Below are 27,620 nucleotides of genomic sequence, written 5' to 3'. Positions count from 1 at the left end.
AGCGACTGAATCAGGGAAGCGCAGGAGAGGAAACACATCCAATATATATGAATATAAATAATATGATACAGGTATATCTTGTTAAATGCGAAACGAAAATGTAAGTGAATACTTGACCCAGTACAGCTACATGAATATGACACAACCTGAATGAAAAGAGATTGGAAAAAAGTCCTATTGACATTCATTTCAATACATATTTAATTATTAGGCATTATACTGTGACTGCATAAGCAAATTTTTTATGTACTTCTTATACTTATAAAGAGAATAATCTTTAACACAATGAGGCAAATTGTTCCACAAATGAACTGCAACGTAACTAAATGATTTTTGAAAAGCTGCTGTTGTATGCTGAGGAACCCTAAAAATATTAAGTATTATGGTTGTGTTCATGCACATTGAAAAGTTTTCTTAGATATGGTGGGTTTCCCGACTTTAAAATTCTGTATATGAAATAGTACATGTGATATTTGTGTCTATTTGACATTGAAAGAATAAAATGATTGTTAAGATATGAGGTAATATGACTTCTGTAGCAAATATTAAAGGAAAAACGCATACAGGAATTCTGCACTTTTTGAATAGAAGATGAGACTGCCGAAGTAATTGTATCATTGTAGATTACATCACCATAATCAAACAATGATAATATTAAAGAGTTGCACAAAAAATACTTGGTTTCACTCTACGACTAAGGCTAAGTACATAATACATTTTGATAATACTAAAGACAAAGTATTATCAAAAATACATAATACCCAAATTCTTTGCTTCATTAACCACCGGTACTACTGTATTGTCTATTTTAACCACAAAGTCTTGAGAAATATGTTCTATGTTATTTCTATTGGATCTTAGAAATAATAGACACGATTTTGGAGGGTTGAGTTTCAAATTATGATCCTTAGCATATATATGTAAATTATTTAAGTCGGAATTAAATTGTGTTTGTGAGTGTCGTAAGGAGTTTAATGAGAACGATGTATAAATCTGAGAATCATCTGCGTATTATTGTAGTTTTGAATAAGATATAAATTTTTTCATATCAGCAACGTATAATGAGAATAATAAGGGTCCTAATAGAGATCCCTGAGGTACCCCAGTGGTAACAGGAATAAATTCAGATTTTGAGTATAAGGGATGAGAATCAATCTCCACGCATTGAACCCTGCTGGTCAGGTAGGATCTCAGCAAGGCAATAGAAGTATTAGACCAAAGAAATTTAATTTAGCTAGCAGCATATCATGATTTAGAGTGTCAAGTGCCTTTCAAGTTACTTGTTTCTGTTCTTCATAGTACCTGATATCATTCATAAGATTTACCAGACAAGTAGATGTACTAAAATGTTTCCTAAACCCGGATTGACATTCAGGTATAATTTTATAGGAATATAGAATATTGAAAATGCAGTAATTTCATTATACATGTGTCTCTCTAGAACCTTAGACAAAACTGGTAAAATACTAATAGGGCGTAGATCTTTAGCTTCTTTAGGGTTTGAGATTTTTGCAAATGGTTTAATGATAGCCTTTTTCCACAAATCTGGAAATTGATTTTCTAAGATGTAGGAATTCATAATATTGAGTAGCGGTTTGCTACAAAATGGAAAACAAGCAACAACATCCTTTATTGCTATTCCATCATGAGAATTAGTACCAATTGATGCTATAATATCTTTTAAAGTGGTCTCATCCATAAGATTAAAATTTAGCGAATTGGGGAAATTGAGAGCTTTGTTATTTTGATAAAAGGAAATTTTTTCTTTGCAAGTAGAGTCATTCAATTTATTAGAAGTAGCAAAGAAGTCATTGAGTACATTTGCTTCAGATAATGCGGCAGGTATATTGTAATCATTTTTTATTTGCATAATATTTAACTTCTTTACTGTATCCCAAAAGGGCTTTCCAGAAGTTTTAGATAAGTTGCGGAAATAAGCATTTTTCTCGCGTATGATAGCGTGTTTAGTAAAATTTTTTAAATTATGATAGTACTGGAGACAATTACCACTTTTAGTTTTCAGATATTTTTTATGTGCTTTGTCTCTTAGTTTTATAAGTAGTTTAATGTTATCGGTTATCCATGGAGTAAAAGGCTTACTTTTATTATTTTTCTTTAATTTTGTAGGTGCAAATTTGTCAATTAAATATTTGATATTTGAATTAAAAATGTTTTACTTTTCATCTATATTAGGAGAATAATAAATTTCGTCCCATGGTAAGAGGCTAGCAGCATAATCAAAAGCATCTCGATTATTAGAAATATTATTGTAGTCTCGACATCTAAAATATTTGGCTTTAATTCTTTCTGACAACTTGGCAGTTGTCACTAGAATAAAAAGACCTTCAAAATAAGCTTAACATAATTTGACCGCTACTCCTATTTAATTATCTGAGGGTGGTTACAACCTCCGCCAAGGGGTTGATGTTAAGGGATTGAATGTATTAAAAAAATTGTCCCCCTAAAATTATAAATCAACGGGTCCGAGCACTTTGCAAATTTTTTATGGGCCACCCTGTATACATGTTTAAAGGAATTTATTTTTATTTTGACTGGTATTTCATAAATAGGATGTATTTTTGACAAAAATATAACTTTAAAACTCTTTTTAATTTAAAAGAAACTTTTAAAAAACACAGTGATTTTTCAAAGTTGGTCTTAATCACACAAATATTAAAGTGAAGAATTTTGATGTTATACCCCACAATAGTTTTGTATATTAAAATAATTTAAGTTCTTAACTACTTTTGGCAACACCGTTTCCCCGTTAAAGTCTGTAATAAATAGATGTATTAATAAAAATAAAACTTATTACTTGTAGACTAACATTTTCATCCTTTAAACACTTTTTAGTGCTAAATAAATATTCTCATTAACTAATGTTCAAGAATTCCACAATAAACAAAAAAGCATCATTTACTTTACAAAACTACCAGTGCTGCTCAATAAGTATGTTAGAGGCTTTCATCTCGATGAATAGCTAAACTTGTAATTGCCAGAATCCAAGCTCTTTATATAAAAACAATCTTAAACAAAAATAAAATTTAAAAGCATTTAGTAAATATATTCAAGATGCCGAAAAACATTTAAAAGACAAACAAATATATTATTCGCATCTACTTATCTTTGTCTAAGTGAAAATTAAAAATGCAATAAACATTTTACCACACATTTAGGTAATATTTTTAGACATTTATTAATAAATTCATTAATAAAGATTCTATAGGTTTGTTCCAAGCGACCAAATACTCACCACATCATTCAATGACACCATTCATTGAATCATCCTGAAATCGCCTGGATCAGTTTTATACACATGCGCGAAGTTTGTACGGTTTCGTATCGATACAAAAAAATGGAACGGATTTGTAAAGCTAGTATAACCTCAACCTAGTTTTGCCGGTCTGTTTGTTATCTTGTATTGTTTTGTTGACAGTGGGAAATACCTTGATTTTATCTTAACATTAAATTTGATTAACTTAAAACTCACACACAGTAAAACTTAAAAGTAAAGGATTTATGTTTTACAAAATCAAAACAAATGTTTATATAAGTTTTGTTCGCGGTGACAGTTTTAAACGCAATCCAGATCAGTAGGATACATTAATTTCCGCACCCATGCGGGCCAATCACGGTGCTTTGTCTGTGATTGGCTCAGATAATTAAGGCGCGTATTTCAAATCTAATTATAAGAGGAATTATGGTATTTGAGAAAAATAAACATACGGAACGTTTTACTTACGTAAAGAAATTGTTTATTTTCAGCAAATGATGGTAAATAATTTTGTTACATGATCTTATTAATTTTGTTTTTACTAAAATAGAATTTATCTCATTTCAGGCACTTAGTGGATAGCTTTGAATTAATTCTCATGCTCTAAACTCCGCTCAATTAAAATTTAGTATAAAAAAATTGATAATTTTATTAAATAAAAGGACACATTTTGTTATTATTTTATGTAGTAATCCATTATATTATTTAAAATTTTCATTTTAAAATGAAAAATTTTCGAGAAGTATTATTTTATTGTAATATACGTACCTAATACACTTTCTTGTCTCGTGTGATCCATACATCAGATGCAATTGCATACTATGAAAATGAACCATAATAATGGAAAACATTTCTTGTATCCTTCTTCGACAATGAAAAAAGACCAATATTTTTCAGGATCTGAGCTTATTAAATATGCATAAAACAACCAGATTATATTTTAGTAAAGTAGGTTTATTCATAACACTGATGCAGAATATTCAAAATTTATTATATCAACTTCATTTATTAAGCAATCTACTACCTAATATATATATAACATAGTTGTACAAAGGGCTCTATTTACAAAAGTTGAAAACAAATACCAATAAATATGAAACAAATACTAATATATTAGTTAATTATAATAAAGGCAAAATTAAAATTAAAAAAATATATTTTATAAGTATCCTTCACCATAAGCCAACGAATTACATGAATACAAATAGCCAACACCACTTAGATATAATACCAGAATAGGTCACTCACAAAAGCAATGTCATTCAGTAATGAAATAGTTATAAACATTTTATTATAAATAAATTTATTTAGGTTTTTTGTTGAGATAATACTGCTGCTTTTCTATTTTTCTTTTTTTACTCATCACCATTTCTTTTTGTTTTACTGTCTGCATAAAATTTCTAAAATCACCCATAAATTTTTCTAAATCATGTTCACCCAATCCACCACCATAATTACGAATTTCAGAGCAAAACTGTTCTAGACAAATCTACAATTTTATACCATACTATATTATAGAACTACCAAATAAAATTATTGTTAAACTAAATACCTCACGCTTTCTTTCAAAATCAATTGTCACATTCATTCTATTTTCAGTCTCGTCAAGAAAATGATTTACTTCATCCTCATAAACTGTCTTGCTTGTTGAAGGTTCATTGACATACAGATCTTCTTGCATTTCATCCATGAAACCTGAAACATATTCGCTCCTCTGCTCAAATAAAGCTACACATGTATATGCTTACACATGACACTTTTAACAGTATATTCCGGACAATCACAATTATATTTATGTTTACATATTTTACACTTCTCACAATACATTACCCTAGAGTCCTCATCACAAACCTCATTATAATTTACACAATACAATTTATGATAATCACTAAACGACCTTACCTTAAAATGTCCTAATTCAGAATATGATACATTACCGTTATTACCCACCATTTCTTCTGCTTTTTTATGTGCACTCTGACATATTTTGTGCTGATAATTATTTGCATTTGGCCTTTCCATGTTTATAATCCTTTTCCACATTCTTTCATCAACAAGTTCATCCAGTAAATCCAACAGTTTTTCAATCCTTTTAAGAGAAAATATATTTTCTATATATTTTTTTTTGTAATGTGTTAAAATTTCCTTACCTAATATTCTGCTTTCCATTCATTTTGTTGTACTTTAGTACTTTTTTTGCAGAACTTTATTTAAGCTTTCAATTGCCATATTTGTATTAATTCCGGCATTGATTCTATAACAATGTGCCCACATCATTATTCTCTCTTGACTTTGGAAATAGTACCTAAAATATTAAAGAATTAATTACATTTGTTTTATAATTTTTTAGTGTTGACTTTTTTAGTGAAGTAATTTTTCAGGTAATTCTGAAAATTAGTTTCCTCCTCTTCTTCTAATTGCCTAAAATAGTTCTCTTTCAGCTGTATAAATTTTTGTGGATCAGTCTCCTTTAAAATTTTCCTCATTTCATGTTTCATTATCTGTCTATTTTCCAACTTCTTGATTTTAGACCTTCCTTGTATGTTCCAATTTTTCACTATATGCCAGGTACAAAGTAATCTTCTTGGTTTATGTTCTACAAATAAGTGAAAAAATAACATAAAGTAACTAATGATCTATGATAATGTTTGATTATACAGTATACACATACCTGCATTCATAGCCATTATCCATGCATTGTAATATTTTGGATCGTCATCACTCATTATATATTCAGCTTGAACTGCTTCCCCTAATCTAGTTTTAAGTGCCCTAAAAAAACCTCTTGAATTAATTGATCTTATCTGTTACTTAGTAAGAATGCCACTGGAAAACCCATATTTTGTTCATCTCTTATTAACACAATTGTCAGGTCCCAGTTTCTCCTATTTGTTCCATGAGTTCTATCTATACAGATTATTTTTGGAAAATCTCTTAATTTTTTTTCCATAATAGCATTGATATATCCAACTGCAAAATCATCTTCTTCTAATCCTGGATAAGTTTCTCCTAAAATACATTTAAACAACATTAACTTGTTAAGATAATATTAATATATAAAATTGCAATTCGAACCTATCTGTTTAAATAAAAATTCATGCTTTTTTCCATCACTGTTACATTCCTGAATTTTAAACACTGTGGCTATCATATCATCACTGTCCCTTTTCTTGTCAATATTAAATTTTCGTATTAGGTACTCTAAATCTCCTCTTGTTATACAATTTTTCCTTTGTAGTTTATTGCCGTCTACGCTTCTGGCCTCCTGAATAATTCTCTTATTTGAAACTCCTGCTGCTATTTTATCCACAATTATCTTCTGTTCCGATTTTGTTAGCCTTTTGCTTCTTAATTCGTCAGGGTATCCTATGTGCGTTTCAAAGAATCTTACTCTAATCACTCCTGAAAAAATGTCATATAAGTGAATAAATCTTCTATTTTAATAATTATTAAGAAAAAAAATACCTACCATTTACTAGAATTTTAGCTATTATTCTTGATGGACAAATTCCTTGCATACGAATGCTTCCTTTAGACTTTAAATTCCGTTGCAAACATGTACTGACATATCCTAAAACCTGATTAATTATTAAAAAATTACTGACTTACATAATTATAAAACTAACTAGGTACCTTTTGAATCACTTCTATTACAATTATAGTAAATAAATTCTTCCCCATTAGCACATTTCTTTCTTCGATGAACAGCATAATCTACCTCTCTGTTTTCTGCAGACCTCCAAATTTCAAACTCTGCCAAATTCCTAAAATTTAAAACAGATTCTTTAATATGTATATTATGAATACTATGAAAGTGTCTTATTAAAGAATCATAGGATGTAAACTTCTCTTTGTCTAGGCAAAGGGGGCAAATACAATACAATGTTGAAGTAGAAGAAAATTACTTTCCACAATCTTCACATATTAATTTATTATCCCTCAAAAAATATATACTGTTCAATAAAATTTCACAAAGGTACTTAATTTTAAAAGCACTTACCTGTTTATATCCATGTTCACCGAATAAAGGTGTAGTAAATTAATGTAAATATACAGTGGTGTTTTGAATTTACAAGGAAACAAGATAATGTAATTAATAATAATTACTCTTGGTCGCACAAATTGTAAATAAACAACAAAACGTTTCAAAAACTCAAAGCTCAAAGCTGAAAATTGAAAGTGAGGTTAGCAAACCACATCAACAGTCCCGCCGATTATTTCGACGATGCCGACTGACAAAATCCGAAAGCGATCCGTGATTTTATTGGCCCGCATGGGTGCGGAAATTAATGTATCCTCAGATCAGTCAGGAACTCTTCATCCTTTAAGGATATGCGCATGCGTGATGCATTACCGGTTCAGCATTTATTTCAACCGCGAACGACCGATCGACGGACTATCAACATCTAATGACGATTTCGACTGGGCTGCACGGTATATATTGGAATATTCTCGGGGCGACCAACTGCTCGTATACAAAGTTGCATTTGCACGGGGCTGTAATGAGCTTGAAGGGAATTCGAAAAACCAAACCTCGCTCAATTCGCTCCAATCAAGTACGAATCTGAGAGCTGTTCGGCTGTGTGGATTTGAGGTTAGGTTAAACAGAACCGACCCTATGAGACAGTTGCAAAATAGTTGCACTGAGTGCTAGTTTACGAATGTGCTCTGATAAAGCCGAATAAAAAAGCAATCCACATCGGGTCAGTGCAAAGCGAGTCAAACACGCACTGAATACTGCTCTTTAATGCTTTCTACCAGTCACAATTGTAATTGATTCTGTTCGAGATCGCATTGAGTGCGACTTAATGCAGCCAGTCGAAGACGTCATTAATTTGTTTGGGTTAGTATATGTTGTGTTTTTTAAATAGTAGTAATAATATCATAATAATATAAGTAATATATCATTAAAAATCTACTGCGCAAGTTTAGAACTCAAAATTTCAATGAGAGTTCAAGGATCGATTGAACTAGTTACAGATTGATCCTGAACAAGTAACAAGACACCCGCGAATGGCAGGATTTTAAACTAGAAGTTCAGAACTCGGCACCATGAACGCTATTTTTAACAATGTGCATGCGAAGTAACTTTAAACTTGTTCAGGGCTGTCACTGCGAACAAAGCTATTAATAATCTTTTTTAAGCAGAACAGTTGGTCGATCGATACCTCTCAAGCACCTACTGCGCAAGTCAGTCGTACAAGTTACAAACGCTTTCTTCTCTCCGACATGTATTGAAATGTCTATTCAGAAATTGGTTTATGTCCTAGATTCACTTAGATCGCATTTAGGATCGTTCAGTAAACGGTCATGTCTCTTGGAACGCGATTATAACTCTTGCGCAAACGCGTGGCAGTACGATGACCGGTTTTCTGGTCGCTTGGAACGAACCTTATATTTAATGGATTTTACTCACCAAAAGGTTAAATAAACACAAAATAACTTTGCACTTACCGAGTTAACTTTGTGTATTTTTAAGCGCATGAAATTACCACCACGATCAGATGTCGATTAGCGAAATTTAAATAACTTTTCCTAATTATCTCAGATTTATTCGGCTCTTGTTGTTTCTATTATATTGGCTGAATATTAGAGGATCTCATTAAAATAAAAGAATTACAAATACGGTGTATGCAACTCTACTAATAATCCATTACTTAATAATATTTAATATTCTCAGTCAGCTATATTGAACTGCATTTGAAACAAATGAAAATGCATTTGTGAATAAATAATTTTTATTTAAAAATACGTATTTTGTCTTTTTTCATACTTAATTACTTATAAAACAGTATAGTAGTTTTTATCACCTAAATGGTGTTTAGGTTATAAAAACGATTTTTTATTTTTAATGATGGCAATGTGCTATCCACTTTTATTTTGAACAAGCTGTGTTCCTTAACAGCATTGAAAATTTAAAAATAATTTTAAAAATACACTCCCTATTTATGTGCTATTTAAAAGAAATTCATTTACTTTTTAATATAAAATTAAATCCTGTTATATTTTCATTTTATAACAATGCAGTCTATTCGTACAAAGTATGAAAAATAATATATTACAATGCAAGAACGTAAATATACTTAACCCAGTTTGTAACAAAATGAGCATTGAAAACTCCACTCTTTCTTGGTGTATACAAGAATAAACAACTGGGAAACTGATTTTGCTATATAGCAATTTCAGTGTTTTCCTTTGACAAATAACTTTTTCTTAAAAAATTAGAAATGTTTAGTTATCTTTCAGTTTTGTTTGCATAATTTGAGTATGAACATATTTTTTAAAATAAATTATTGTAAGAGATATATTTATTAAGAAAAGTATAGCTTTAGTAATATTTAGCAAGCAATTATTTTTCATGCAAGAATTTGCTACATTAGGATGCGAATGTATGATGTATTTCTTTATTTTAATTTTGAATTGGACGAATAAAGAAAATCATGAATATTAAGTAGATTTTAATATTTATGCTGAATATTTTAGTCCTTAAACTTAACATCTGTAAAAGGGTTAAAGTCAATAATTAAAAAAACTAAAAATCAGAAATTTCTGATAGACTAAGATCAGCTTAATTTATTAAATTATTGGAACTGGCAGCCTGGCTTTGCAACCGAAACTTAATAATAGTTTACTAGCCTATAAGTTAGTTATATATAGCTCTATTTTAGAAGTGTGTAGAGCAATAAAACCTCATAAGGTATGCAAAAGTGGTGATCCACCAATATTTTATGCCACTACCTTAGTTGGGTATTAGTTTCAATGTAAAATTCTTTCTTTTCGTTGATTGCAGGTAGTGCCACCCGGTTTTGGGTCAATTTATGAGTTTTGCCCATTGTTACCCACTGATAAACATTGAAAACGGTTCGCCAAAGGCGTGCAACTGGGACTTGTTTTTTACCTTATAATTAATGTACTTAAATGCTATTTTATTTTAGAAAGTTACTTTTGTTTAAATGGAATAATATATTTTTTTCACAAATTTATTGAACATAATATGTAGAGTAAAACAGTTGAAAATGTCACTTTTGGATCTGGCACTTTTTGAACAGTGTATAACAATTTTAAATTATAATAGATTGTAGTCTTCTTCGTCATCTGACGAACTGTCATCACCTCTTGACATTATAATTAAAGGATCGACTGTCTGATCGATGAGGTTGTCAAGATCCCACATTTTGTCCTCTTGCTTAATTACATGCTGGACTGCTTTTCGCCAATTCTCTGGTGTCGCTTCCGTAATGGCTTGATCAAACAGTAGCTTAACATCTTTCATTTTAAAAGTCGTGTTTTGTCTTGCTACAAATCCTTTTACCTGCGCCCATATCAGTTCTATAGGATTTAGTTCGCAATGATATGGCGGTAAGCGCAGTACAGTTATATTATATTTTTCGGCTATATCTTCCACGGCGTATTTCATGAAACGAGTTTTGTGTAAGTTTGCTATTGCCAGCAGTTCTTTTTTTATCAAATTTGCTTCAAACGCAATACCTTTTGCAGTCAGCCAATCGATAATTTCTTGCTTTCTCCAACTTGAAGTTGGCGTCTTCTCTATTCGCCGTGAATGATAGCTTGCGTTATCCATAACCACCACCGAATTAGCCGGAAGAAATTTTATCATTTCACCAAAATAGTCCTCGAAAACGTCTGAGTTCATGTCTTAATGGTAATCTCCTGTGCGAGTCGACTCAAAGGTTAGCAGACCTTCTTTTAAAAATCCCTCTTCGCTTCCAATATGTGTGATTATAAGTCTTTTTCCTTTTCCCGAAGGTACTTTAATACCCGTAGACAGGCCTTCTATGAAAGCTTGGCGAGCTCTGGTTATATTTTTGTCTTGCCACATTTTTTGGACTATATAACCTTCGTTAATCCACGTCTCATCAAGATACTTCTCAAGTATTGTCGTCTCCAACAAACAATTTCGTCGCTCTCCAGTAAAAGTGCTTTGCGGTTATGCTTTTCCCAGGCAAAATCCATATTTTTTTAAGTTTTCCATAAAAGTTTTCTACTTATCAACGGAATACTGTCATCTCGGCCAAGCTCCATTAAAATTTTGTCTAGGGTGGGTATTTCCTTTTTAAAATAAAAAGAGTGAACTTTTCTTCGAAATATACATTTAGCATTTTCATCAAGGACTTTTGTAGGTCGTCCTGGCTTTTGCTTGGGAGATTCCACTTGACTTGCTACTTTTCTTTCCCGCAACAATTTGAAAATGGTGGACTTTCCAATTCCACTCATTCGAGAACATTTTTCAACAATTTCTTGCACAGTAAAACTAGGGTAATCGTGTTTTATCCAATCATGTACATTTAAAATAATAACTTTTTCACTCAGCGATAGTGGAGAATTTTTAGTACATCTTTTCGTTGGACTGAATACCTCTATTTTTTAAATATTGGGATAATAATATTGTGATTACACTACAGCGTAGCAGTGACTACTAACGTTTAAAATATGATTTAAAAGTATTTATAGTCTGTATATATTACCTGACCCCATTTTTGCATGTTACAAAGCGTTAAAAGGTACCTATACAAAAGGATTAAAAGTATCTATTTAGTATTTAATCTCTTTCAAAATAAAGGCATTTAATCCGTGAAAATTAAATTCATAAATATTATAAGTACCTGCGCCTATGAACTACCACGAAATGTAGCCAAACAGAACGGAATTCCCCAGTTTATTGCTCTATACACTTCTGAAATAGAGTATAACTACATAAATTACTAGCCTAAGTGTAGTGGAGAAGAAAGATTGTGGGAAGCTGACATCTTTAATAACAGGCGAAATATTTATTTGCTTTAAAGAGAGTCCAGAGTGAACCAAGTGACAGTTTCCACTCCAAATACAAGGATTTGTCAATAATAATGTGAAGTTGAACTGACGATTTCGACGTCATTTAGTATTAAGTGTTTGCCACTTTACCGATTATGCCAGCGTAATATCCACGTGGCAGCGAGGGCGCCCTGTAAGTAAGATCAGCTGTTCTATATTGTTGTATTTAATTTTAAATTGTCACTGAACAATTGATACCAAGTTTGCAAACCAAACCATGCCTATAACCTTTTGAGAATGAAAACTAAGAACTGTGCAAATTTTCGCGCGATCCTGTATTGTGGTGCTTAAGTTATAAACGAACATAGCCATAGACTTGAATTGTCGAATTGAATCGGACGTCCTCGGCGAACTACGTGCTGGCGAGACCGGTCACACAAAAATTTGATCACGGGTCATACAGGAATGTCCTCTCCTTCTGATGGGCAGTGACTGCATGGCTCCAGTGACTGTGGACTGCGAGGGATTCGTGACGCACATTGCAGGTAGAGAGGAGTGGCAGCATTCCAACAGACCTGCATTGCTCAATAGGGGGACCATCTGGTACACAGATGACTCCAGAATGAATAACAGAGCTGGATCAGGGCTTTGTGGTGGGATCCCACATACCAGTAGGGCATACTCGCTGGGGGAGCACGCCGCTGTCTTCCAGGCCGAAGTATTCGCTGTATTAAAATGTGGACAGAAAATCCTAAGCTGCGGACACCGCAATACAGTCGTATCAATATGCTCGGACAGCAGAGCTGCCATTAAGGCTATCATGGCCGCAAAGATAACCTCCAAGCTTGTACTAGAGTGCATAAAATCCTGAAAAAACTGATGCAGAGTCCAGCTCGTCTGGATACTTGGCCATGCAGGTAATGAGGATACGGACTCTCTTGCCGCCAGACTGGGATTCGCGAATGTGCCGATGGGGCCGGAACTCATAGTTGGTATCGCCAAATGCGTTGCGGTCGCATCAATGAAGGGTCTGCTGGATAAGTGGACCCATTAAAGATGGACTGAGTCCCCTGGTATGAGACAGGCCAAAGCGCACATAGGTGGGCCTCCTCCTCACCAAAAATCTACTACGCCTAAAAAGACGCGAAATTCGGCTAGTGACAGGTCTTTTAACCGGTCACTGGTACTTAAGAAGCCATCTCCATACTATCGGTATTGCGGACAATCCGGAATGCCGATGTGCTGTAAGGAGGATGAAACCGTTGACCCTGTAGTCGGGGAGGGCCCAGCACTCACGCGCGCCAGGTTCAAATACTTGGGTAACACTTTCAGTGTACCGAGTGACTTTAAGTCCTTCAGACCAGAGAGCCTTATCGGTTTCTGTAAAGCCGTTGGGCTCTGGTAACCCCCGGTGGGGCATGACGGGTCCATCAGGAGACCTATATGCACAACTGCCTTAGCAGCCCACTGTTTCGACAATTCTGCCATAGACTTTTACTTTTATATATATAGATAGATTGTAGCTCCTTATAAACTGGCTCTGGGGTTGCATTCCCTAGACTCTCGTACCTAAACTTGAGTTATGCTTCGCATTTACAACATACAGGCTCGAAGGTCTTTTTCCCGTCCTGACAAAGCTGGTTCTGTTTCAATATGCAACATTAAGTTATAATTAGACACATATTTCGTGATTAAGAGATAATCGTGAAGATGTGACTATAGTTGGGGACCCTATTTAATAATAATACAGTGTATAATAATAATCAAATCAAATTTCTTAATTTGCCCAATATATACATATACAAATTATGCACAATCAATTTCACAACTATATACTATATAACCCGAGGACAAAAAGGACTACAGCGCGACCATAGTGGCCGATAACACAAAAATATACAAATCATGTGCATTTGTACGCGGTAACCCTGTACCACCTAAACTATATATAAATAAGTCAATAAGATTTTTAATGAAACAGCAAATGGCAGAAAAAAGGGCAAAAGGCGTGCGCGAGACAAAACAAGGGAAGCTGACAGTAAATATATTAATTTTACAGGTTATCCTATCTTATTTTAGCGGGAAAATCTGACAACAGCACGCATGATTTGGAAAAAATGTAGGTTATTTTTGTTCATTAATAAGAAATTGCTTAGCATATTTTAGGAATCTTTTATAAGTAAATTCCTTTACTTCATCTGGTAAATCATTCCACAATTTAATCCCTATAAATGTAAAAGTTTTCTGAAAAGCTGCAGTGCGATGTTGATCATGCTAGTGTAAAAATGGATTAAATAAGGCTGCAAGGTATGAAGATTGTCCAGTTTTTAAGATTCTATGTAAAAAAGTATAAAAATTAAGTTTTCTACGGTAACTCATATTAAGGATATTTTTATTATTTAAATGAGGTTTAATATGTTCTCTAAATGGAATATTGTAAGAAAATTTTAGTAATATTTAGCAAGCAATTATTTTTCATGCAAGAATTTGCTACATTAGGATGCGAATGTATGATGTATTTCTTTATTTTAATTTTGAATTGGACGAATAAAGAAAATCATGAATATTAAGTAGATTTTAATATTTATGCTGAATATTTTAGTCCTTAAACTTAACATCTGTAAAAGGGTTAAAGTCAATAATTAAAAAAACTAAAAATCAGAAATTTCTGATAGACTAAGATCAGCTTAATTTATTAAATTATTGGAACTGGCAGCCTGGCTTTGCAACCGAAACTTAATAATAGTTTACTAGCCTATAAGTTAGTTATATATAGCTCTATTTTAGAAGTGTGTAGAGCAATAAAACCTCATAAGGTATGCAAAAGTGGTGATCCACCAATATTTTATGCCACTACCTTAGTTGGGTATTAGTTTCAATGTAAAATTCTTTCTTTTCGTTGATTGCAGGTAGTGCCACCCGGTTTTGGGTCAATTTATGAGTTTTGCCCATTGTTACCCACTGATAAACATTGAAAACGGTTCGCCAAAGGCGTGCAACTGGGACTTGTTTTTTACCTTATAATTAATGTACTTAAATGCTATTTTATTTTAGAAAGTTACTTTTGTTTAAATGGAATAATATATTTTTTTCACAAATTTATTGAACATAATATGTAGAGTAAAACAGTTGAAAATGTCACTTTTGGATCTGGCACTTTTTGAACAGTGTATAACAATTTTAAATTATAATAGATTGTAGTCTTCTTCGTCATCTGACGAACTGTCATCACCTCTTGACATTATAATTAAAGGATCGACTGTCTGATCGATGAGGTTGTCAAGATCCCACATTTTGTCCTCTTGCTTAATTACATGCTGGACTGCTTTTCGCCAATTCTCTGGTGTCGCTTCCGTAATGGCTTGATCAAACAGTAGCTTAACATCTTTCATTTTAAAAGTCGTGTTTTGTCTTGCTACAAATCCTTTTACCTGCGCCCATATCAGTTCTATAGGATTTAGTTCGCAATGATATGGCGGTAAGCGCAGTACAGTTATATTATATTTTTCGGCTATATCTTCCACGGCGTATTTCATGAAACGAGTTTTGTGTAAGTTTGCTATTGCCAGCAGTTCTTTTTTTATCAAATTTGCTTCAAACGCAATACCTTTTGCAGTCAGCCAATCGATAATTTCTTGCTTTCTCCAACTTGAAGTTGGCGTCTTCTCTATTCGCCGTGAATGATAGCTTGCGTTATCCATAACCACCACCGAATTAGCCGGAAGAAATTTTATCATTTCACCAAAATAGTCCTCGAAAACGTCTGAGTTCATGTCTTAATGGTAATCTCCTGTGCGAGTCGACTCAAAGGTTAGCAGACCTTCTTTTAAAAATCCCTCTTCGCTTCCAATATGTGTGATTATAAGTCTTTTTCCTTTTCCCGAAGGTACTTTAATACCCGTAGACAGGCCTTCTATGAAAGCTTGGCGAGCACTGGTTATATTTTTGTCTTGCCACATTTTTTGGACTATATAACCTTCGTTAATCCACGTCTCATCAAGATACTTCTCAAGTATTGTCGTCTCCAACAAACAATTTCGTCGCTCTCCAGTAAAAGTGCTTTGCGGTTATGCTTTTCCCAGGCAAAATCCATATTTTTTTAAGTTTTCCATAAAAGTTTTCTACTTATCAACGGAATACTGTCATCTCGGCCAAGCTCCATTAAAATTTTGTCTAGGGTGGGTATTTCCTTTTTAAAATAAAAAGAGTGAACTTTTCTTCGAAATATACATTTAGCATTTTCATCAAGGACTTTTGTAGGTCGTCCTGGCTTTTGCTTGGGAGATTCCACTTGACTTGCTACTTTTCTTTCCCGCAACAATTTGAAAATGGTGGACTTTCCAATTCCACTCATTCGAGAACATTTTTCAACAATTTCTTGCACAGTAAAACTAGGGTAATCGTGTTTTATCCAATCATGTACATTTAAAATAATAACTTTTTCACTCAGCGATAGTGGAGAATTTTTAGTACATCTTTTCGTTGGACTGAATACCTCTATTTTTTAAATATTGGGATAATAATATTGTGATTACACTACAGCGTAGCAGTGACTACTAACGTTTAAAATATGATTTAAAAGTATTTATAGTCTGTATATATTACCTGACCCCATTTTTGCATGTTACAAAGCGTTAAAAGGTACCTATACAAAAGGATTAAAAGTATCTATTTAGTATTTAATCTCTTTCAAAATAAAGGCATTTAATCCGTGAAAATTAAATTCATAAATATTATAAGTACCTGCGCCTATGAACTACCACGAAATGTAGCCAAACAGAACGGAATTCCCCAGTTTATTGCTCTATACACTTCTGAAATAGAGTATAACTACATAAATTACTAGCCTAAGTGTAGTGGAGAAGAAAGATTGTGGGAAGCTGACATCTTTAATAACAGGCGAAATATTTATTTGCTTTAAAGAGAGTCCAGAGTGAACCAAGTGACAGTTTCCACTCCAAATACAAGGATTTGTCAATAATAATGTGAAGTTGAACTGACGATTTCGACGTCATTTAGTATTAAGTGTTTGCCACTTTACCGATTATGCCAGCGTAATATCCACGTGGCAGCGAGGGCGCCCTGTAAGTAAGATCAGCTGTTCTATATTGTTGTATTTAATTTTAAATTGTCACTGAACAATTGATACCAAGTTTGCAAACCAAACCATGCCTATAACCTTTTGAGAATGAAAACTAAGAACTGTGCAAATTTTCGCGCGATCCTGTATTGTGGTGCTTAAGTTATAAACGAACATAGCCATAGACTTGAATTGTCGAATTGAATCGGACGTCCTCGGCGAACTACGTGCTGGCGAGACCGGTCACACAAAAATTTGATCACGGGTCATACAGGAATGTCCTCTCCTTCTGATGGGCAGTGACTGCATGGCTCCAGTGACTGTGGACTGCGAGGGATTCGTGACGCACATTGCAGGTAGAGAGGAGTGGCAGCATTCCAACAGACCTGCATTGCTCAATAGGGGGACCATCTGGTACACAGATGACTCCAGAATGAATAACAGAGCTGGATCAGGGCTTTGTGGTGGGATCCCACATACCAGTAGGGCATACTCGCTGGGGGAGCACGCCGCTGTCTTCCAGGCCGAAGTATTCGCTGTATTAAAATGTGGACAGAAAATCCTAAGCTGCGGACACCGCAATACAGTCGTATCAATATGCTCGGACAGCAGAGCTGCCATTAAGGCTATCATGGCCGCAAAGATAACCTCCAAGCTTGTACTAGAGTGCATAAAATCCTGAAAAAACTGATGCAGAGTCCAGCTCGTCTGGATACTTGGCCATGCAGGTAATGAGGATACGGACTCTCTTGCCGCCAGACTGGGATTCGCGAATGTGCCGATGGGGCCGGAACTCATAGTTGGTATCGCCAAATGCGTTGCGGTCGCATCAATGAAGGGTCTGCTGGATAAGTGGACCCATTAAAGATGGACTGAGTCCCCTGGTATGAGACAGGCCAAAGCGCACATAGGTGGGCCTCCTCCTCACCAAAAATCTACTACGCCTAAAAAGACGCGAAATTCGGCTAGTGACAGGTCTTTTAACCGGTCACTGGTACTTAAGAAGCCATCTCCATACTATCGGTATTGCGGACAATCCGGAATGCCGATGTGCTGTAAGGAGGATGAAACCGTTGACCCTGTAGTCGGGGAGGGCCCAGCACTCACGCGCGCCAGGTTCAAATACTTGGGTAACACTTTCAGTGTACCGAGTGACTTTAAGTCCTTCAGACCAGAGAGCCTTATCGGTTTCTGTAAAGCCGTTGGGCTCTGGTAACCCCCGGTGGGGCATGACGGGTCCATCAGGAGACCTATATGCACAACTGCCTTAGCAGCCCACTGTTTCGACAATTCTGCCATAGACTTTTACTTTTATATATATAGATAGATTGTAGCTCCTTATAAACTGGCTCTGGGGTTGCATTCCCTAGACTCTCGTACCTAAACTTGAGTTATGCTTCGCATTTACAACATACAGGCTCGAAGGTCTTTTTCCCGTCCTGACAAAGCTGGTTCTGTTTCAATATGCAACATTAAGTTATAATTAGACACATATTTCGTGATTAAGAGATAATCGTGAAGATGTGACTATAGTTGGGGACCCTATTTAATAATAATACAGTGTATAATAATAATCAAATCAAATTTCTTAATTTGCCCAATATATACATATACAAATTATGCACAATCAATTTCACAACTATATACTATATAACCCGAGGACAAAAAGGACTACAGCGCGACCATAGTGGCCGATAACACAAAAATATACAAATCATGTGCATTTGTACGCGGTAACCCTGTACCACCTAAACTATATATAAATAAGTCAATAAGATTTTTAATGAAACAGCAAATGGCAGAAAAAAGGGCAAAAGGCGTGCGCGAGACAAAACAAGGGAAGCTGACAGTAAATATATTAATTTTACAGGTTATCCTATCTTATTTTAGCGGGAAAATCTGACAACAGCACGCATGATTTGGAAAAAATGTAGGTTATTTTTGTTCATTAATAAGAAATTGCTTAGCATATTTTAGGAATCTTTTATAAGTAAATTCCTTTACTTCATCTGGTAAATCATTCCACAATTTAATCCCTATAAATGTAAAAGTTTTCTGAAAAGCTGCAGTGCGATGTTGATCATGCTAGTGTAAAAATGGATTAAATAAGGCTGCAAGGTATGAAGATTGTCCAGTTTTTAAGATTCTATGTAAAAAAGTATAAAAATTAAGTTTTCTACGGTAACTCATATTAAGGATATTTTTATTATTTAAATGAGGTTTAATATGTTCTCTAAATGGAATATTGTAAGAAAAACGCAAACAGCTGTAGATGGTAGCCATTTTTTAAAATAATTGAGTTTTTTAAATTTTATATAAGCAATCTTTAATTTATTATGAGTATGTGTTTGAAATGTTAGCAATCATCAAAAAGTATACCCAAATTTTTCCCCTCTGAAACTGAGGCCAAAGGCATATTATCTATTTGTGGCACAAATAGTTGCCTAATTCTTTCAATCTGATATTTAGCATTAAAAAATAGCATACAAGATTTGGAGGAGTTTAGTTTTAAATTATGATCTTCGAAGAATTTTTCTAAATTATTCAAGTCCGTGTTAAATTTGTCAATATTTTCATTTACATAATATAAAGAAAATAAAGTGTATATTTGAGAATCATCAGCATATTGTTGAATTTTCGAGTTCTCAATAAAATTGCTTATATCTGCAACATATATGGAAAACAACAGAGGGCCCAAAATTGAGCCTTGAGCCACACCTGTGGCAATTGGTACAAATTCAGATCGAACGCTTTGAAAATCTCTCACAATTTCTACACAAAAGGATCTATCTATTAAATATTGTTCGAAAAATTTTAATATAGTCATGAAGCTTGGCTAATAGCATAGTGTGGCTAATCGTATCGAAGGCTTTGCCAAAATCGAGAAATGCCAGGCAAGTTATTAGTTTCTTATCTTCACTGTGACGAACATCATTTAAAATATTTGCTAAACAAGTAGAGGTGTTGTAACCAGATCGGAATCCTGACTGATACGATTTATTTGAAAGTTTAATATCCCTTACTGATATACCATCATCGCCAATTGCCCCAGTGGATATACTATTCAGAATCTTTAACAGGGAATTCTCGTCTACAAGCGTAAAATTTAGTTTGATATTAACATTGGGATGGACATTTAAACAATAAAAACAGATTTTGTCATCTGACTCAGAGTTAGGAGCTTGAAAAGTAGATGAAAAAAAGTTGCAAATCTGTTCTGGATCACATAATTCATTGGGAATTTCAACTGTCTTAGTGGATGTTATATTTAATTTTTTAGCATTGTCCCATAAATATTTTCCTTTTTTTGAAGAAAATTGTTTAAAATAAGTGGTTTTCTCCCGTGTTTTGTAAAATTCCGCATGTTTTGTAAAATTTCTTAACTGTCTATAATATTCTAAGTTACTCAAGGTTTTGTTTTTTAAATATTTCTTGTGTGCCTTATCCCTTAAATGCATTAAAAGTTTTATGTTATCAGTTATCCAAGGCATAAAATTTTTCTCTTTAACTAATTTTTGTGGAGCATGTTTATTTATTAAATTTAATATATTTTTATTAAAACCATCTAATTTTGTATCAATATTGTTTGTGAAATAAATTCCGTTCCACTCTATTTGCTCAGCATCTCTGCGAAAATCCTCAGATACAGTGTCAACGCAGTAAATTTCTTGCTGTCGCAATGACTAATATTCGTACAGTACATAATTATTTAGTATTAGCAGGAAAGCAAAACATCAACTGGCAATTTTGCCTAAGGTTGCGAAGAAAGAACTGAGAGTGGAAGAGGTTGGTAGAAAAAAAGTATTTTGCCCTAATTAAACTGCGTTTGCAAATATGGAGTAGACTTTTAGGAAAATTCTAGAATTATCTTATCTAGTCACTTTTCTTGTTAGTAAAAAGGCTAAAAATTAGATACATTTGCAATGCGAAATCCCATTATTTATGCCGCCCTTTATAAAAACACATTTTCATCCTGACTATTTTTTATGTACTAGAACTTTTACCGTTTGTTAAGAGCTACCGGCCAACTAGTTTACTTCTTCCCACCCCTTACGTCAACTGTCACTTAAAACTCAATATTTTATTTAATCTACACGGTGTCCTAAAAATATACCGACAAACTTTAAGAGGTATTAAGGGACCTCAAAACAAATATTTTTTATTAAGTAAATATAGGCCTGCAAATAAGCTGTTTGGGCTCTAGAGCAAAAAAACTGTTTTGGGTACTATTATTTTGCTCATTCGCTGTTTGTAGTGCATTTTATAATTATGTTATTTATTAACAAATGAGTTATTGTTTATAATAGTTGCTCAAAATTCCGACCCTTTGCTTCAACGCAAAAATCACCATTGGGTCATTGAGTCGCGAATTCTTTGGAACATTCCAGAAATAACTTCTACATGGGTATATCCGACCATTATCCTTACTAGCAGATTTTCTCCTCATTAGAAACAGGTGTTTCGTACACGAAACTTTTCAGATAACCCCAAAGAAAAAAATCTAAGGGATTGAGATCAGGAGAACGCGCGGGCCAGGCAACGGACCTGCGCTTCCAATCTATCGTTGAGAAAATCGCTGATTTAAATACCGGCACAGGCTTGCACCAAAATGTGGAGGTGCCCCGTCATGTTAAAACCACATGTTATTCGTAAGGTTTATAGGGATGTTTCGCAATAATCGAGGCACAGTATTTTGTAGAAAATGAACGTAAATATCTGCATTAAAACGGACAGGCAACAACTAAACAATTATGTTCTCTCCAAAAATAGCAGCACAGATGTTTACAGAAAATTGTAGTTGGTGTCTTCTAGGGTTAACAGCGTGCGGAGATCAGGCTTGTTACGATTCAAAAACCATTGGCAAAAAGCCAACCGGTGTGGAAAATCTTCAGGACTTAAAGCTTGTACGCATTGTAAATGAAAAGGGTACAAAAGCTGTACTTGGACGACTCGAGGTATCGAATTCCTAGATGATGCTATCTAGTAGTATATGATATCTAGTTGTAGATTGGTTATATACCACACGGTGTAATACTTCTTCTTTAACTTAGAAATGGCAAAAGACCTTATATCATAAAAATCATCCCAAGGCCGCTCGATCGCATTATTGATTCCACCGACCCAAGAAATCTGTACCTATGAAGTTGTCAAAAAAAAAAAATTTATGTTAAATATTTATTAATAATATGTAATTCTTTAAATTATAAACAATATTACCGTGTATGAACTCTTCGTGCGTTCTTTTAACGTACTTCTTTATAATAAAGGTATTTATCTACTAAAAAGCATTTTTATGGTAAGTTTTAAGTATTATAGATTACTTAATAAGTTTTTATTTAGGTTTATTTCCATGATCTTTTCTACGACCTATTCTACGTTTATGAGGAGACTTCCCCGTGATGTGATATTATGAAAGTATCGATATTTACTTGTGAAACGATCGGCTTTAATTGCCTTTAAGTGCCACACTGCAGCACAAGTTTTTACCATTTTTACCGGTTCAAAAAAACACTCAAATGAGACCTTTTTCCTTTTTCAATCAAAAACTAAAGAAAAAAACACTGAACTTCACAAATGCCGAATGTAAATACAAAGTCGTTTGACAAGATGACATTTCACAAGATGACGTCAGCCTTTGCTTGCGGTATTGCCATTCCAAATTTTTTGGAAGCGGTTTTAGGAATAATAATGTTATTAATTTTTTTTTGCTTTGAAGATTTTAATTTTGCGCTTAGAATAAGATATATCTATTTCTACTTTTTATTTTTATTCCAAAATCTGACACCAATAAGTTAAATTAACGTCACCATATGTGATAATATATAGTTGAAAATGTCCTCGTTTGAAGATCTGTGTAAGCTTGACAGCAGAGAATCGGTGAATATGCTTGTAAACAAAATATCCCCTTGCCCCTGAACACATGTTGGACTCAAACAAAGTTGTTGTTAACTAATTCTAGTTTTTTAATATCCTAAGAAATTAATGCAAGTTGTTGAAAATCTCAACTATCACAAATGCCAATAAATCCCAAAAAATAAAGTTTCTGACGATCCTAAGCTGGGCATGTTCGAAATGTTGATGATGAAGAAATGTTTTCTGCACTGTAAATAGCGATTCAGTTAATGCGCAAAATAACTGTACCAAAAATATGTTTTTTCCTCCAGGGCCCAAACGGCTTCATTTGCAGACGTATGTTTACCGGACAAAAATTAAAAAAATTTGATGTCCCCTACCACCCCTTGAAGTTTGTCGTTTGTTTATTTTACAAATCTAAAGCCACCAACTGTCGGATTGTCTTGAAATAATCCTAGTTTTTACCTGGTGCTTTTAAAATTCTTATCGAAATTCTACAGAATGGTTCTAGGATGTAAGCTCACTAATGGACAACTTAAACTTTCTCTAGCTAAAATATTTACTTGTTCATTTCACTGCTAGCTTTCGTGGCCTGGTACTCAAGCTATACTTATTTTGTTTGATAGAGATACAGCTTGAATGACATTTATACAGACTCCGACTCATCTGGAATTGAGTTTGTGGGAAATGAATGCCTTTATTGTCGCTTAACTATCTAGATAAATTACATTTTTTGGTATTTCTTTCTTGAATTTATATAGAAATATACACGCTCAGCAAGTTTCTTCCTTAAGTGATTCATAGGCTAACTGGACGACCATGCTCTACCGATTGCCCATTTGCGCTTCTCTCTGAGAGAAGAAATGCATGTTTAGGTCGTCACTACGTTCAATTATGATAGAACTGTAGTTAATAGGGGGGTTATAGGAGAAAAGCTATAGTTCTCTTATTAATTTGTCTTAAGTATTAAGTTAACTAGCTTAATAATGAAAGTTAGACATTGGTATCCAAACCTAAGACTTGCGATGGCCGGTCCGATATGGCACCGAATTATACGGCCGTGATATTATCTTACAATACTGTGCTATATGCTTCAAAGCCTATGACAATTTTTGTTCTTGTTAAGCCTTGATTCGTTATTGGGTCGTCGATATACCAGGCCTGCTTTTATTGAGGGATCCTAATCTAGTCATTTTATCTGATGGATATCATGCATTGACTTGACCTACTTATTTCTTGTCTATATTTCAGGGTCTTGCTTTTTTTAAGCTTTGACGTTGATAACCTTAAAAAAATTAGGTAAAATGGGTAAACTGGTGCAAATTATAAACTTGTCCTAGTAAAGGATTCGAACCTTTGATTATCAGTGCTAATGCTCTACCCATTTGAGCTAACCGGATAATAGAAAGAGTAATAACAACTCTCGACTAGTAATAACTGCTATGGTATGAGATGGTTAAAGATTTTAATCTTCCGCTCATATGTCGAAATCGTTCGTCTTCAGTCGGTTTTTTAAATTGTTTTTCCTCTCAGTACCAAGGATATTCCAGATTATCCACAATATAATTAGCTGATGATCTAACGATTATAATATAATCGTTAGATCATCAGCTAAAATCCATGATGCCAAATAAATTCCATTTTCCGTTGTCCGAAAACGTCTAAGGTTCCATCAACAATCAATCACCCTGTATAACAAAATTAAGTAATATATTGAATTGCATTAATTATTATTTAAAAAAGTTAAAGCAAACAATTTTTATACCTAGTATTAGTATCTAAAATGATGATATAAGTTTTAAGAATTTTGTATCTTAATTTGACAGTAAAGGGGTTAAAAACAAGTGGTATTTTAAGCAAAATATTTCATCGGTGAGCCTTAAAGGGACAAAGATATTAGATTTTAAAGTAATATAAATTGTGTCTATTTCTGTCTTGAAATGAAATGCGTATACGCTTCTTTCGTCAGAGTTGAAGAATGCTGCATTATTTGTGATCGAATGAAAAAACCGTCATCACAAAATTTGAGTGAATAGTTCCAACTAGAGTCCTTGAAACTTGGGACTGTATGCAGGCTCAAAGCACTAGGGCTAATGAAACTGACCATGCAAAAATCTGGTCGCATGCCATCCAACATATTCTTCTTCTGGTAAAAAAGTACATGGACCCGAGGCAATTTCGGCCGATAGCGAGTTCCAAGGTAGAGTGTATGAACAGCTCAAGGATAACTGCAAAGTACAGCTTATTTCGGTAACTTGCTACTATATTATTGCTGGTAAAAAACAGAGGAATCTCTATTGCTAGACGATGAAATTTTTATGCGCAAACGAGAAATAAGGAAAGGATAAAACACCTACACCCTAAGCTCTCTACCTGTCTCAAAAGATATTAACCGCGCCTAACAGACGTGGATTAAGGTAACTGGCAGTCTCACCTAAGATGCCTATATATTGTAACGAAATTCGGGAACACACTTTTATTGTCAACGTCAAAAACACTAACCTAACTCGCCTTGACTGTCGTTTAATTGTTTCCAAGGTAAAAAACTGACTAAACAATTAAAACTGAATGATTTGTCACGAAGCGCGTCCTTTTTAAAACCCGATGGAACAGTTTCGAAATATTTAGAATTATCTTCATTGTTTTTGCCCAAAGAGACCAATAATTTTAGGAGAATACTGACAGTCAAAGCAAGCAAGTATACAAATTCTAGAAAATTAGAACTACAAGGATTTACAATAATATAACCTAAATAACCTAAATTGGGGCCAAAATGGGGCTCTCAAACAAGATGAACTACTTAAAAACTAAACACTATAGATGAAAATAATAAACCAAACGTAAGTAGAACCCTAAAGAAACCCTACGAATCAACTTTAACTACAGAATACTAATAAAATTGTACAAAAACTAGCAGAATAATTAACGTATTTACATTTTCATAATACTGCTCCCCTCTCAAGTTTGATCGTCCCGATCAAACATGGGACCACCTGAGTCATGATAGGGCGCTAGCCGGACGATGTTTACAATTTTCATCTTCGCTGTCGGATGTCGTTGGATACGGTACACCACGTCGTTGATTCTGGTGACCACATTGAATGGACCTTCCTAATCCTTCTGGAGCTTTGGTGACTTGCCCTTCGTCCTCAGTGGATTGTATAACCAGACTTTATCCCCAGGATTACAACCGGTAGAATTTGCCTTTATGTCATAACGTGATTTCATTCTGTTACTTTCTAGATGAAGTTTATCCCGTGCTTGTTCGTGAACAATTTGTAAACGCTCTTGTAAATGGTCGACGTACTCCTCAAGGGTTTCAGACTTATGGGGTCTTCCAGTAATAATGTCCAAAGGTAAACGAAGTTCATCACCGTAGACATTTTTTGCCGGGCTTTTTCCAGTTGACTTGTGAATAGAAGAACGATATGCCAATAGGAATGGTTGTATACAGGTATCCCAGTCGGTTTGCTTAGAGTTTACTACCATCCTTAAATAGGTTTCAAATGTGCGGTTAAATCTTTCAACCATTCCATCAGACTGAGGGTGTAGTGGGGTTGTACGGATCTTATTGATTCCCAGCAACTGGCATACTTGTTGGAATATTTGTGACTCAAAGTTCCTTCCTTGGTCTGAATGTATCTCTCTGGGTACACCAAATCGACAAATCCAGTTCTGGAACAGCACTTCAGCTACTGTCGTTGCTTCTTGGTTTGGAATCGGATAAACCTCGGGCCACTTACTAAAGTAATCCATAGCAACAAGAGCATATCGGTTTCCGGAGCTACTAGTAGGAAAGGGTCCTGCTACGTCTATGGCAATTCGTTCAAAGGGTGCACCAACAAGATACTGCATCATCTTTCCTCTTGTCCGGGTTTTTGGGCCCTTGCTTGACGAACACTGCTCACACTGTCGGCACCAGCGTTCAACATCTTGATGACTGTTCAGCCAGTAAAACCGTTCTCTCACTTTTGCCAAGGTCTTACTAACTCCAAAATGTCCTCCGCCGACACCGCCATGAACAGCTTCAAGGACTTCCGGAATACGTTTTCGAGGAAGGACTGTCAGATATGTCTTTTCTTTTCCATCTACGCTCTCCCAGACTCTTTTTAATAATCCATCTTTTATAACCAATGAATTCCATTGAGACCAATAAGCTTTAAGTTCTGGAGATTTGTCAGAAATGTCTTTCCATTCTGGTTTTGAAATTTCTCGAGATTTCAGTTCGTAAATAAGACCAAATACTGGGTCATCACACTGATCTTGGATTAAACTAGCTACATCCCACTCTTTAGAACTGTGAAGGCCAATACGATTACAAGTAAATATCTCTGGATGCTGTTTTGATTCCTTTTTAGAACAATGTTGACATGTTTCAATACAGGGTCTTCTCGATAAAGCATCGGCATTTTGGTGATATGCGCCTTTCCTATGTTCTATTGTAAAGTCATACTCTTGTAATCGTTGAAGCCACCTTGCTATTTGTCCTTCGGGATTTTTAAACTGAAACAGCCATTTCAAAGAAGCATGGTCGGTTCTAAGGATAAATCGTTGACCATACAAATATTTATGGAAATGTTCAATAGCTTTTACTGCTGACAATAGCTCTCGTCTGGTGACACAATAGTTTCTTTCTGGTTT

General features: G+C 34.3%; 1 protein-coding gene and 2 long non-coding RNA genes across 5 annotated transcripts in view; 1 reads left to right on the top strand and 2 right to left on the bottom strand.

Annotated features, from left to right (window-relative positions):
• The window catches only part of LOC126741335 (uncharacterized), a 696,399-nt gene that overhangs the window by 147,680 nt on the left and 521,099 nt on the right, over positions 1–27,620 (top strand). The window lies entirely within an intron of this gene.
• LOC126741338 (uncharacterized) lies at positions 4,413–6,632 on the bottom strand. 2 transcript variants are annotated; one of them, XR_007662166.1, is made up of 7 exons: positions 6,350–6,631; positions 6,102–6,283; positions 5,946–6,046; positions 5,632–5,870; positions 5,425–5,579; positions 4,827–5,363; positions 4,413–4,763 (listed from the first exon to the last, which is right to left on the bottom strand). It is a non-coding gene; the product is annotated as an uncharacterized LOC126741338 (long non-coding RNA). The 2 variants fall into 2 exon arrangements; XR_007662165.1 differs by having other exon boundaries at positions 5,425–5,870; positions 6,350–6,632.
• On the bottom strand, positions 6,755–7,568 carry LOC126741339 (uncharacterized). Its single transcript, XR_007662167.1, has 3 exons — positions 7,275–7,568; positions 6,908–7,038; positions 6,755–6,845 (listed from the first exon to the last, which is right to left on the bottom strand). It is a non-coding gene; the product is annotated as an uncharacterized LOC126741339 (long non-coding RNA).

The sequence above is a fragment of the Anthonomus grandis genome, chromosome 10 (genome assembly GCF_022605725.1).
Source record: "Anthonomus grandis grandis chromosome 10, icAntGran1.3, whole genome shotgun sequence".
In the NCBI taxonomy this organism is placed as follows: Eukaryota; Metazoa; Arthropoda; class Insecta; order Coleoptera; family Curculionidae; genus Anthonomus; species Anthonomus grandis.
This window is presented reverse-complemented; position numbering and strand designations above follow the sequence as displayed.